The sequence below is a fragment of the Pleurodeles waltl genome, chromosome 11 (assembly GCF_031143425.1).
Source record: "Pleurodeles waltl isolate 20211129_DDA chromosome 11, aPleWal1.hap1.20221129, whole genome shotgun sequence".
Lineage (NCBI taxonomy): Eukaryota > Metazoa > Chordata > Amphibia > Caudata > Salamandridae > Pleurodeles > Pleurodeles waltl.
The window spans coordinates 875790412-875805394 of NC_090450.1; positions in this window are offsets into that span (position 1 = coordinate 875790412).

A 14983-nucleotide genomic window follows, 5' to 3' on the forward strand; every position below is an offset into this window, starting at 1 on the left:
GTCCTCCCTGGTCCCCTGATCCTGTCCCTCCTGCAGCCACCTGTTCTCCTGCACGTTGTCTAGGATCTGGCCCATCGTGTCCTAGGAATGTTGGTAGGCTCCCAGGATCTTGGAGAGTGCCTCCTGGAGGGTCGGTTCCCTGCTCCCGTCCTCTCCCTGGTGCACAACAGTGTCCCTGTTGGCCTGTGCCTCTGTTCCCTGAATGGTGTTTTCACTGCCACTGACCCCAGGTCCCTGATTGTCTTGGAGCGAGGTGTGGCCTGGGGTCCCTGTACAGGTGGGCACACTGCTGACTGACGTGTCCTTGGGACAGAGGTGTGGATACGCTGGATGGGTGCTGTGGTGTTGGTTCCTGATGGGGGAGGCTCTGTGGTGGTCTGTGAGTGTGCTTGGGTGACCAGCTGTCCAGTGGTCCCTGATGGGCCAGATAGATCGTCCAGATCCAGAAGTCCAGAGTTACTGTCATCACTATGGGCCTCTTCTGTTGGGGGACTGGATAGTGGTGGCACCGCCTCTCCAGTGACATTGGCTGGGGTACCTGTGGGGATGTAAATGATGTATAATGCTTCAAGTGTTTGACATTTGTATTTCTGTAGCTTCCCCTCTATGGTTGTTGTTCCCCTGCGAGCTTTTGCTTGTGTATGTTGGTGTTTTGTGGTTATGTTAGTTTCCCTATGCTGTGCATGCTTTAGTGATGAGTGTCCATGCAGGGCTGGGAGGGGTGTCCATGCATTGGTACAGCATGCAGGACCTGGCATTGGGATTAGCGAGATGTGATGGTGGAGTGTGTGGGTTCTGGTGGAGTGATGGGAGTGAGGCTGAGGGTGTGTGATAGCATGCAGGTATGGGGGTGAAAATTGTTAAAAGTTGACTTACCAGTGTCCAGTTGTCCGCCAACCCCGGCGAGTCCCTCAGGACGCAGTATTGCCAGTACCTGCTCCTCCATGCTGTGAGTTGTGGGGGAGGAGGTAGGGGACCACCACCAGTCCTCTGTATGGCAAGCTGGTGTCTTGTGCAATGGAACGTACCTTCTCTGTAGCTCGTTCCACCTCTTTCTGATGTCGTCCCTTGTTCTTGGGTGCTGTCCCACGGGTTGACCCTGTCCACAATTCTCCGCCATAGCTCCATCTTCCTTGCTATTGATATCTGCTGCACCTGTGCTCCAAAGACCTGTGGCTCTACCCTGACGATTTCCTGCACCATGACCCTTAACTCCTCCTCAGTGAAACGGGGGTGCCTTTGTGGTGCATGGTTCTTGTGTGATGTCTGTTGGTGAGGGTGTGTTGGGTAATGTGGTGGGGTGTGTGATGTGGAGTGCATGAGGGGTGTATGGGTGTCAGTGGTGTGTGTGTCTAGTTGTCTCTGTGCTCTTCTTCTCAGTCTCGTGGTGGCGATAGTTGTTGGTAAAGGGTTGTGGGTAATGTGGGTGGTTGTATTATAGTGGTGTGGGTGTGGTGTGTGTATGAGTGTCAGGTGTGTGTTTTTGGTATTGGCCAATGTAGTGTTTTGTATGTGGGTGTCCATTGTGAGCGCAGCGGTATGTACTGCCAACGGTTTACCGCCGTTGCATGTCCACCGTGGTGACTCGTGGGTCATAATGTGATGGGCGTTGTTCTGTTGGCGAAACGGTGTGGGTTTTGGAACCACCAGTTTATCACTGACCTTTGGTCTGGCGGATTTGTGTATGAGGCAGTATTCTGTCAGATTGGTGTGTGTGTGTCATGATATAGTGAACGGATATTCGCCAGCGGTAACTGGCATTTACCGCCAATGTCATAATGAGGGCCTTAGTTTCGAAAAGCGTTATTTTTTGCTGCAAAACCATGTTGACAAATGTTAACATATAGGGTTTTGCGTCAAAAAACATGAGTGACAGCATGGGCACAGCCATGCACTACCCATGCAACACCCCTTGAAGCTAAGTAAAGCAAAGCAGTATTTGCACTGGTTTTCATTACGTTTCCTTACAAACCCATGCAAATACCAATTTGTGTTGGTCTGTAGATACCAATGAAGGTTTTGCATCAGGTTTCCATTACAAACGTAACGGCCCTTGACCCAAATATCTCAAACACTAACTAACACACCAAATCACAAAAAAAAAACACTTTCTGGACCATGATCTAGCTGCTTGATAAATCTGGTGTAATTCTGTTCAGTATTTTTGTGGTAGCACTGTCTAAAAAAGTCCGTGGAAAATGCATGAAGATTTTGTGTTTTTGGATCCGCTTTTTTCTCTGCCTCCGTTTGATGGATGACCCTGAAACGTTCCAGGAAGGAGCTGAGGTGGATGAACTTTTTTGGACAGTTTTGTGAACATTTCTTAAAAGGAGCCAAAGTAAACAAAAAATCACTTTGCCTATGGAAAAGCAGGCTGACCTATCTTTAATTACCTTGTGAGGACCGCCACTGGGTAATATATGTGTGTGTGTGTGTGTGTGTGTGTGTGGTGTGTGTGTGTGTGTGTGTGTGTATGCATACATGTGTGTATGTGTATATATACTTCGTAAAACAGACTTTCCGATCAAAGTTATATTGGGCAACTAATGCAACAATGCTGGAGAGAAAATCATCTTTCATCAATTCCTATTTATTAAAACAATTTATAATCAATACAAGCACATCATTCTTGTTCTGTCTTGCAGCTATTCACTTTGGTTATTAATTGTCAAAAGTTATTCTATTTGATTCAGTGGCAAAGTTCTATGTCAATACACTTGCAACATTATCTAACTCACTTCAGTGAGACAAAAAGTTTTGGATTTATAGGTGTGGGTGAGTATTTGTAGTTGGATATTTCTTCTTAAACCTCTCCTTGCTCGTGCCTAAATCCCATCCATTTTATAACATGTAGTCCCCATTTTCTAGCCATTCTTCCTGGTCTCTCCTATGTTTACTACCAGAACGTATGCCTACATGTGAGAAGATCTCTGCACATGTGGCAGAGAACTACATGCAGAAAAGATAGGAATGGATGTGATTGAAGTCTCTGTGTATAGGTTAGTGAATTGTATTTTGTAGTACATGAGTAGTACATCTGTAGCACCACCAAATGTTCAATAACATTCAGTTTGTGAATTGGACTCACTGTATTGTAAAATTACATGTTCATCACTAAAACACATATATTCTGACATTATTAAGCATGCCTCAAAGCTTACTGACACATTTGACTGATTATAAACCCATCCAATTGGGTTTTCAAAATTCTTTACATTCTACCATAGAACTTGATATTTAAAGAATGAAGCCTTTAGCCCTCAACCTCAGTCATTATTAATTGCATGTGAATTACATGAAACTTACATGCCTGCTAACTGAACAGAACTCTAATTTCAGTGATGCAATGCTTCATGACATATCTGCCATAACAGATTTATAGAGGCTTCTAAACCAATCATGATACATATACTTTGTTTTCTATTTGTAAATATGCAGTCAAGTGTAAACAGTATCGATTAAGGATAGTGATTCTATTCAGTCTCTTAAGTGACTCAATTTGGTATACAAGATTAAAGTTAGTGTTTGGTAATCATATTTTTGGTTTAGCAACTTATTAGGGTGAAAGTTAAAATGTATGGGGTAGTTTCTAGCCAGGGATCCTATTTTAAGGGCAACACAATAAAGGATGAAAGTTACCTAACATTAAAAATATCAGACAAGGAGATCTGATTAAGTTTTATAAGATACTTTGAATTACATTGTCAAGTGACTGCAGTCCTACCAACATTTCTGAACTATCTTTGCGACCTCCACACTACATAGCTCCACTAATAACATTATTTACTTATCTAGATCCCTTATTGGATTTTTTTACATGTCCATTATACTAAACAAATCTACATACAGATAATATGAAATTATACATTTGGTAGGTCTATTATCTTGCACTCTTTAAAACATGTCTTTGCCTCTTTATGCCCATGTTGTGGGTGAGCAGGGGTTGCTTTTCTTCATTCCATGCTGTTTGTATGGTATTTTACCATTCCCAAGCAGTAATACTGTGCATGGAGCTGTAAAAGGCTTTTGCCATTTTTCAGCTCACTATGGCTGGCACTTGCTAATCCTATGCTTAAAGACTTTTTCGTAAAAAGGGCAAAGGCTTTGAAATGTTCTAGCTCAGCAGGATTGGCACTGTGCTAATCCTATGCTTAGAAATACTGCTTTAGAAACAGAAATTGGAGGTGAGCAGATTCAGAGTGTTGGTGATGTTCTAGTATTCTCCATATAAAGGAGATGCTCTCCTTCTAAACTTCCAGAGCCACCCAGAATTCCCAGTTTCATTTCTGTACATAGATCGATTGATAGATAGATAGATAGATAGATAGATAGATAGATAGATAGATAGATAGATAGATAGATAGATAGATAGATAGATAACCTAGTGGTGGTCACCACTAGGTAGTTATAGATAGGTCTGTTTTTTTCATTGAAAGAGATTTTTTTGGTTTGATAAGAACTTTCTGCCCATTTGACATATTTTCATGAAACTATCAAAAAAAGGTTCATCCACATCAACACCTTCCTGGAAACCTTTTGGGTGATCTGTCAAGAGGGGGCCAAAAAAAAAGGGTGGTACCAAAATGTAAAATCTCCATGCATTTTCCATAGACTTCTTTAGGCAGGGCTACAGCAAAAACTGCTGAATGGAAATACACCAAATTTGGCAGGAAGTTAGATCTTAGTCCACAGAATGTGCTTTCTGTGATTTGGTGTATATCTGTTTTTATGGAATAAAGGGTCAAACATTATTGTTTATTTTGGCAGGTGGGCTCATCTTCAAGACTCTCGCTGGAGCACCAATTTAAAAACTAGAGCATTCTGATTTGCCCAGGGACCTTTATTTCACTTGCGCCATCTCACTCCCGTAGGAGTAAGACTCCTGCGAGAGCGAGCATTCTGATTGGCTGCAAGCAACATGAGAAAAATGTTCCTGGCAGCCATTACAGGACTAGGGGACTTAGTCACCTACCCTGAAGATCTGTGAAAAAGATATGTGGGGGGCAAGGAAGCGGTACCCCGACCCTCTAGGCCACATGAGGGGGACCCGATGGGGAAAAAAATCCAAAATGGCAGCCAGGCCATGTTTAACTATATTATGCCCCGGGGGTATATCTCCTGTGTTTAGAAAGAGGATGAGGGCTTTGTAGCACCCTATCCCTGATTCATTAGAAGCCCTGGTGAGCCCACCCCAGGGCTTATCATATTATTTATGAGAGGGGACAGAGCAACCCTCTCTCTGTGCCTCTAGAGGCCCCAAGGAGCCCATCCCTGAGACTGATATTAATTTGTACGGGAAAGGTGCTGCCTGGCCCCCCTCCCTGAGCCTCTAATGGCCTTAGGGAGCCCACCTCTGGGGCAGGAAATGCATAATATGGGGAAGGGGCTGCACAGCCCACTTCCCAAGCCTGAAAATGCCCCAGAGAGCTCACCCCAGGATCAATTCTTTTAACTGTGTGCCTCCCCTTTCAGAATTATGCTCGGCCTGGGACAATGGGGTCCCCAGGCAAATTTGGCCCAGGGAGGGGGGCCACTTGCCCCTCTCCTCCTTTAAATTGGTACCAGACCCTGAGGGATGGGGTCCCCAAGGCCAAAAACAGACCAGAGAGGGCAGTGCATGCTTCCCTCCACCTAATAATTTCACCAGGCCCCACAGGTTTGCGTCCCAGTGGATAAAATCAGCCCGGGGAGGGGAGCCATGTGCCCCCTTCCAAAAATATTAACACTGAGCCATGGAGAATGAGGGTCTCCTTGGCCCAAATCAAACAGGGGATGAGGGCTATGTACCCCCTTCCTACAAAAATTACTCTGGACCGCTGTGGATCAGGTCCCCAGTGCCAAGATCATCCTGGGGAAGGAGGCCATGCACACACCCTACCCTTTGTTTAAAAGACAGGCCCTAGGGGTTGGGGGTCCCAGGGCCTAACATGGCTTGGGGAGGGGCGACACACTACCCCTTCCCTTTTATTGAAATAACTGGGTCCAGGGTATGGGGTCCCTGGGGCCAATACCGACTGGGGAAGGGGGACTGTGCCGCCCCTTTAATTAAAAAGGAGCCCTGAGGGATGGGGTCCCCTGGGTCCGGGCCCGGCCCCTATGGGCAACCCTCTACTGCTCACAGCCAAAGGATGTGCTCAGCATGTAGTTGGCTGTCTGGGGGATGTTCAGCAAGGCCTTGCCTGTATGATAATCGAGTATTACTTTATATTAAAAATCAAAGATATTCACTGAAAAACAAAGGTTAAAGTAATGTCATAGTTGGGTGTGATAAAGGGATCTTCTTTATAAAAAAAACCTTAGAAATTTGCTGATAAAACCAAAGGTGAAAGTAACATTATAGTTAGGTGAATAAGTCAGTGATAATATTAAGGTTTTAGACCAAAAACACAGAAATTCACCAGTTACAGATAGCAGCATTTACTAAAACCGGCGGCCCCATCATGTGCTACTTATGACCTCACATATGACATCACTTATGACATAATTTATAGCATTACTGATGGCATCTCAGGGTTTGTCCCAGTTTGTGGTAGAAGTCAGTTTCATATTCTTGGGGTAGACCAGAGAAGGAGCAGTTGTAAGTTTGTTTTTTTAACTTCTGTGGCTTCCGCAGTTGTATGTTAGAGCTTCTTGAGGAGCAGCAACCACAGGATAGTTCAAGTTTTTTTGGCTAGGTAGACAGGTGTGTGGTGGTGAACGGCCTTGTGTATCCTGCAAGCTATCTTCATCTGGATTTTTGGCTTCAAATAGGAGCCATTTTGGAAGGTTGAAGTCACGTGTAATGTGGTTGAATCTTCTGGATACTGTAATGAGCCTAACAGCAGAGTTTAAAGTGGTTCTTAGAGGACCAGCAAGGGTGGCGCAACCATAATCCAAACAAGAGATAACCAAGGATTGGACTTCTAACTGAAAATCATCTGGGAGAAAGAAAGGTTTGATTTTACTCAATATGTTTAGATGGTAGTTAACTTCCCTCATGGAGGCACAGATATGGGCTTGCATATTTAGGTGTTTGTTCAACGTTATACCTAGTGATCTAGTGGAATGGATCACATGTGGGGCACAGTTGAGTGCAGTGATTTGCTTGAGCCATTCCTCAATAGGGGCAGCATGATTGTGAGGAGTGGTCAGGAGGAATTCAGTTTTGAGGGTGTTAAGGATGAGGTGATTGCGGGTTAGCCTTTGTAGGGTTTACTGTAGGGGACAGTTTGATGTCATCGGGGGAGGAAATTGTCAAATACAATTGTGTGTCATCAGCGCACATGTGGTAGTGAATGTTGGAGAGATTCGTAAGATCAGAATTACTTTCACCTTTATTTTTTCAGTGAAAAAAATATATATACATATATACATCTTACATCACTCTTACATCACTCATACCATGGTTAATACCATCCTTGATACAATTTATATATACATTATATGGTGGCAGTTGACTTGATAGGTAAGCCACAGTTTTAATAGGAAGAGTTTTAGTGGGTACTATTTGTTGAATCTTCACAAAACTTTCCAAAAAGAAAGATCATCCACCTTGGTTCTTTAATGGAAAGTTTTGCACTGATCTAACATGCATGGGCTAAGGCAAAAAGTGGGAGGTTCCAAAACATTAATTAACCATATTCATTCCCATGAAAAATGAAAAAATGGCTGAACCGAAGAAGACCAAATTTGGAAAAAGTTAATAGTTTACTCAGAAAGTGGCCTTTTTTGTGTAAATCTGGTTAGACATTTTCAATAAATTTGCATTTAAAGAGGTGCTCATGGTGGTCATGAAACGGTTATAAAAAGAGTATATAAACTGTTGGTGTCCAGTTATGATCTGATTGGACATTTTAAAGGGGTCTAATCTATCCTGATTGGCTAGTCAAACACCTGAGCAATGTGTTGTAGCAGCCATAACAAGCCAATACAAGACTCTGATACATGGAAATACATAATAGAGAAGCCTGCTTTTGAGAGTCACAAGAAAAATCAGATATAAATTGTGATAACAGAGTGTAATCACAACATGTCTCTAAATCATGTGTTTGTGGTACCATACTAATTTTAGGATTTGTTGCATGCTCTAAGGTGATTTTACTGTAAGGAAAAAATGTGGATCCTCTCCTGTGCTTAGCTGAACCATCTTAGAGAGAAAACTGTTTTTCTCATGATTTTCTAATGGAATGTGCTCCAGAAGCAAAAGTGGGAGACAGTTGAAAAGACCTTGGACTTGGGAGGTGACAATGGTGGAAATGGTGAGCAACTGGAAAGAGGACCCACCTGATGCACTACAAAAATGGACTAAGGACTGTGTCACCAGCTGAACCCCAGGAATGGGATGAGTCTCTCTAAGGCCAGTGTTGCAGGCCCCTGCAGACCAACTGGCAGAAAGACCTAGAAGGTGCTCTGCAAGACAGCGAGGAGACCATTGGGCTTGGAGATAGCAGGTAGTAGGGTGTTCCACTAGCTGGTCACGGATGGACTGTACAAGAGGCCTCAGCTAGCAAGACAGAATTACTAGGAGCCAAGCAGAGGAGAAACAAGCTCAGGGAGCCAGATATATTGCATCCTGTGAAATGCACCCCTTTAAAGGCTGGAGGGTCCTGGTAGCAAAGCCTGGCACTAGAAGCATAGTGAACCAAACACGGAGAGGATTGTCCCAATGGAGCCAGATATATCCACAATTGAAGATTTGATCTTTAAAATAAAAAATGGTGTACGTTGGCTCAGTTACTACTTTGTAAAATACCACCTGAGTGAGCCAGGTCCCCGGAGTCAGCATTTCTTTATTTCTTTGGGGACAGTGGTGTGTATGGGGCCCCTCTCCCTAGCCCTAGCCAACATTTGGCCCGGGGGGCCAGTTACAAGGATGTCACGAAATCCAATTCCCAAAAACCAAGATATGGTGGCTTGCCTGTAAATAGGGACTGAATGCCCCGGGTCAAAAACATTCTCTGAATGATGCACCCATACACAGCCCTGTGCTGCCTCCCTGCTTCCTGTGATTGAGGAGGCCAGGAGGAGGCCCAGCACTGCTGCAACCCACCAGCAAGGACAAAGGCAGGAGAATGAGATCGCTGACTCTTGTATCAATGTCAGCCTGGCTGGGGGCCAGCTGGGGAAGTGGGAGTGAGCTCCTAGTGCTACCCCACTTACTCTTACCTGCATGTACCAGGAAGGCTGTGACACAAAAATAAAAGACAGGGAAAGGCAGTGCAAGGCTGATAATGGCAAAGAAATCAGCAGGATACTCACTCATAAAATTTGCATGAAAATGAGTTGGAATGCCCCATAATGCCCTGGTAGTGCTCTAATTTTATTACTCTTCTTCCTTGTGGTAGGGCAAAACTGGGCAGGGGCATCACATTATTTCGTGCATATGTTGTAGGGGGCTGCATGAGTTGCAGTACCCCACAAAAAGGTTTCACAGACTAACCCTAAGTCTCCTGGGGCCTTGTGCCCATGACCCCAGGAGAGTTCTTTTTTTAAATAAAGTTTAACACTCTTTGAACTGTGGCATTTGCTTCTTGGCTCTGGGGTGCAGGAGCCCTGAGTAGTTGGTCCTATGGCTGCACTATGTAGGCAAAAGCATGCAAACAAAATACACATGCACATTTATTCATGGCTGATTAACACTACAATGCTTATGCAGATCATGACTAATATTGAATATGTTTCCGGTTCCTATTGATTCTAATATTGTGATGTTGCATTTGGTATAGGTGGTGGAAGGTAGTGTGATTATTCTGATTATAGGATTTCAGGACCCACTAAGGATGTAATGTGGTATGAGGGTCACCAAAGGTATTTTCATGTGCCTGATCTCAGGCTTGTCACAGGTGAGTCTGAATTCTTGCAAGGAAGCCTACATGAAGCAGTCCTTCAGCTGAGATTTCTCCATCATTGGCACTGGCCAAGAACGAGGGGAAGGGTGCGACCGGTAAAGTACCTAGAAGTTGTGGGAACTCTAAGAGCTCTTGTCAAGAGGGTGGGTTTGTCCCCTAGAAATATTTTCACGGAAGGAGGGTGAAAGAAAGTGTTATGAGATCCATGGTCCCCATAGGTTTTCAGGTGGGAAGGGGAACTGTCCAAGGGTGGTCCAGGATGGTGGATGGTTCTGTAAAAGGAGGGGGACTGAGGTAGGAGCTGTAGATATAGACCCTGAGGAAAAGCAGGAGAGGACTGGACCTGCTGCATGTGACCGCAGAGGAGCCCAGACTGGACCTGCTCTCCCTTGTACCCAGGACAGAGAAGTGGACTCCAAGAGTCATAAGGCTGATCTCCTGTTCAAACTAAATGAATGCAGTTGGCTGAAAGAGGCCTTTCCTGCAACTACCCAGATGACTAATGGCAACTGTACCTAGACCGGAACTTGCAGTAGGCCTATGGCTGACACCTTATGAGCCCCATAAGGGCCTCTCCTGCGATCCTGGGGGGGTCTGGAACTCCTGTGCTGGACTGGTACTTAGAGGACAAAATTGCAAGGTAAAATGTAAACTCCCTGAGCAGGACAAACCTGGTTGCTGCAACCCACCTCCACTGTACCAAAACCATTGACTATCATTGGCACTTTATGCTTCTTAGCACTGTTCCTACTTGAAACTTTAAAAAACTCATAGCACTGTTTCCCCTTATTGAATTTTTGTAATTTTGTTCATTACATTTTACTCTATTTTCTAACTGGATTTGGATTTTTTATTGTTTTGCATTTTTACTTTATTTCTGTTTTGCTAGTGCATAAATCCTTTACTCATTGCTTCTAAGTCTGTCTGCTCTGTGCAATTTTTACCAAGGTATTGAGCTCAGGTTAATTTTGTGACTTTAATGGTTCACCCTGACAAGCGTTGTAATTTCTTCTTGAGGTGGGTAGTCAACCACCACAATGTCTTACAGTATCCATGCCTATATTTATTAAAAAAAACATAAACCAAAAACCTGTTATATATATGGGAATGTATGTGCATTCATGCACTACATGACTAGGTATATCTGTGTATAAATGTGCATGTGTGCATCAATATGGTTATAGCCTTTGTCTGAATGTAAGTGTATTTACATATGTAAATAATATATATATATATATAGATACACACGCATACATGTTCATATCCCTAAAAACAAAGGTTACAGGGACGTTATAGTTAGGATGGGATTTTACCCATAGAAAAACATAGGCCCTCATTCCGACACCCGCCGCCCGCCAAGCGGGAACCGCCATTTGGCCGACCGCGGAGGCCATTCTGGCTTTCCCGCTGGGCCGGCGGGCGCCCGCCAAAGGAGCGCCCGCCGGCCCAGCGGGAAAGGCCCTGCAACAATGAAGCCGGCTCCGAATGGAGCCGGCGGAGTTGCAGGGGTGCGACGGGTGCAGTTGCACCTGTCGCGATTTTCACTGTCTGCAATGCAGACAGTGAAAATCTTTATGGGGCCCTGTTAGGGGGCCCCTGCACTGCCCATGCCAGTGGCATGGGCAGTGCAGGGGCCCCCAGGGGCCCCACGACACCCATTCCCGCCATCCTGTTCCTGGCGGTAAAAACCGCCAGTAACAGGATGGCGGGAAGGGGGTCGGAATCTCCATGCGCCGCCATGGAGATTCAGCCCAAGCAGGGGAAATCCGGCGGGAAACCGCCGGATTCCCTTTTCTGACCGCGGCTTTAATGCCGCGGTCAGAATGGGCATTGAAGCACCGCCAGCCTGTTGGCGGTGCTTCCGTGGGCCCCGGCCCTGGCGGTCTTGGACCGCCAGGGTCAGAATGACCCCCATAGTCTCTATATTGTTGTCCCCCAGGGCCAGCCTCACCATCTATTTTTTTTGGGGGGAGGGAGATGGTGGGGTGTTGTGGTCCCCTCCCCCAGGCGATTGTGGCCCTGGGGACCCCATCCCCCAGGCCAGGCTTTTTATTGTTAATGTTGTTTTTGGAGGTTGGGGGTCATGTGGGCCCTCTCCCCCAGTCGATTTCAGCCCTAGGGAACCCATTTCCCAGGGTATGACCCTTTACTATTTATTTTTATTTTGGGGAAGGGGGGCCACACACCCAGTGTGTGTTGGGGACCATGAGGGGAATCTCAAGGCCCCTGTGGTCCCAGCAAAATCCCTGCTTCCTTCGGGAGCTGGAACTGCTTTTGAACACAGAGAGTTGCTAAACATGCAGCTCCCTGTCTGCAAAAGCAATAGTTTTTTCTGTTTTTATGCCAGTGGGAAGGAAAACAGAGGAAAGCTCTGCTTCCAGCAAGCAAGAGCTGTTTGACAGCTCTCGCTTGCTGGAATCGGGGTGTTTGCTGTGACTTGGTGGGACTGTCAAAGTTCCTGCCAAGTCACAGCAAACAGCTATGTCTTGTGGGTGTGCACCCCGGGACATAGCAGGAGCTAGCCCTAGGGGGTGGTGGTCCCCAGGGCTATTATTGGCTCCTTGAGGGCGATGCATTCACCTCCACAAAGGATTTCAGATTGTTTTTCAATATAGAACCACAGAGCAAACACACTTGCTTTGCCTTTACCAAGTCCAGGAGTTAGGATCATTTGTCCTTTCCAGAAGTGTAGCTTCAACTGGGGCACCTGCTATGTTTATATTTGTAAGTGCTTCCTGTTGTGGTTTAATGTCTGTAAAATGAACATCTAGGCCAGAACAGCCTGGCATTTTAATATTATTTTGGAGGGGCTGTGTAGAACCCCGCTCCTGGTTGATTTGGCCCAAGAGACCCATTCCCCCCGGGCCAGGCCTTTTATTATTTATTTTTATGTTGGTGGAGGGGGACATGGCCCCTCTTCCGTGGCTGATTTTGGCCCCAGGGACCCCATCCCCCAGGGCCTAGCTTCACCATCTACCTTTTTTGAGGAGGGGGGCCTCTACCAGCTGATTTCAGCCCCAGGGACCCCATCCTCCAGGGCCTGTCCTTTTAACATTTATTTTTATTTTGGAGAAGGGGGGCCATGTGGCCCCTCTCCTATGGCCAATTTTGGCCTTGGGGACACATCCCCTGAGCCTGGCCATCAATCCTCAGTACCCTGCAGGGCACCTAGTGTGCGTTGGGGACCGTGGGTGGAGCCTCAAGGCCACTGCAGTCCCAACCAGCTCCTCGCCTCCTGCAGGAGTCAGCATTGCTTTTGCAGACAAGGAGCTGCTAAACAAGCAGTTCCCTGTCTGCAAAAGCAATTGTTTCTTCTGGTTCCCTGCCTGTGAGAAACAAAGGAAACCTCCACTTTCAGCAAGCGAGAGCTGTGTGACACCTCTTGCTTGCTGGAACTGGAGTGCTTGCTGTGACTTGGAAGGAACTGTTAAAGTTCCCACCAGGTCACAACAAACAGGTATGTCCTGGTGGTGGGCACCTTGGGACAGAGCGGCAGCCAACCCTAAGTGGTAGTGGCCCCCAGAGCTATTATTGGCTCCTAGAGGGGGGCCTCCCCCCTAACATTTTGTTTAGCCCCAGGGGATGGTGGTCCCTAGGGCCGGGCATCGGCAATAGACACCCTTCATTCTTTTATTGCAGCCCCAGGGAGGTGGCGGTCCCCCCTTAATTTAAGTAAAGAGTCCCGGGGAGAAAGCAGGGGGGGAACTCAAAACTTTCGATCCCTATATCCGGATTGTAACTGTCTCATGCCTTGAACCTTATTTGATCTGGTTTTCAAGTTCTAAAATAACCTCTCTTTTAACTTTTTTTAGATTTAATTTGATTCATTTTAAGGTAGCCTTTCCCAACCCATGTTTCTGGAAAAAGGATTTACCACCCTGCCCCTGTGATTCTAAATCAAAGCAGAGTACCACACATTTTTTTCTCTTTTGTTCTCTATATGCTGCTCCTAGAAAGGCTTTTATTTTACCTATTTTATGTCATCTTAGACCCATCCATTATAAGGACGCTCTCTTATATTTCCAGAGATTGCCAGATATCCAAACTTGTCACCACGTACTAAATTTTGTTATAGCTTCCCTAAGTATTAGGAAAAGGTCTACACCATTTTAATCTTTATATGTTTGTGAGAGATTTCTATTTTGAGATAATATCTGCAAATTTTGTGTTTTAGCGATTCTTAATTAGGTTTTAGTATACTTATTTGTTACATGTTAATGGGTTTTTAGATTAGATCGGATGTTTACATGGTGTTTTTAGGAATTGTTTTTATGGTTTTTGTGTTTTGTATTATTCACAGTTTTGAATATGTGTTTTTGTGTGTACTTTTATGGCATTTGCCGAATAAAGCTCTTTGACTGACTGACTGACTGAATGTAAAGTTTAACTACCTAGTAACAATCTGTCGACAAAGGTCCCAATTTCTTTTTTCATTTCCATAATTCAGGCTGATGTTGATTTCTACACATCGGCGAATCACTGATCCATTCCCTAGAAAATTGGTCCCAAATTAAAGACAGACAACTAATAATCTCATTAGTTAATTAACATTGATTGCAGTATTGATTGTTACAGCCCTCCTGTTATTGTTTTTCTCCTTCTGAAAATGTGTATTGAGGAACTTCATTCTTTAGAACCTTTAGAGTATACTTCTAATCTTCCTCACAGCTCCAAGTATCAGCGGTATCGAGTACAAACCTATAGGATTATCCTCAGAAAGCACTGTGTGGGTTTCTCAGTTCTCATTGCCTTACCAGGTGTGCTAAGTACTTACAGTGTCCTTAAATTCCAATAATTTAAAAAAGGGTGCATTACGCATGAAATACAAACAATGTTAACCACTGTCATATACACTTCTTCGGCAGACCCAACAAAGTGCTGTTATTGATAAATTGCATAAGGTGCATAGTGCTAGATAAATAAAGTGCAAGTGCAGATAATAATTAATTTGGTCCTTACCTAGCAATTGCATAGAAAGCTATGAACATTAAAAGGGCCTAAGGTTCTGCTCTTGTTTTAGTCTACCCAAAGTTGTTCAATAGTATTATTTAGCTACCAGTTCAAGTAAGCATTCCTCTACATTAAATCAAGTTGAATATCACATCATTCAGTACTTTTTAGACAATCCATTACATGGTGAGCCCACACTTATATCA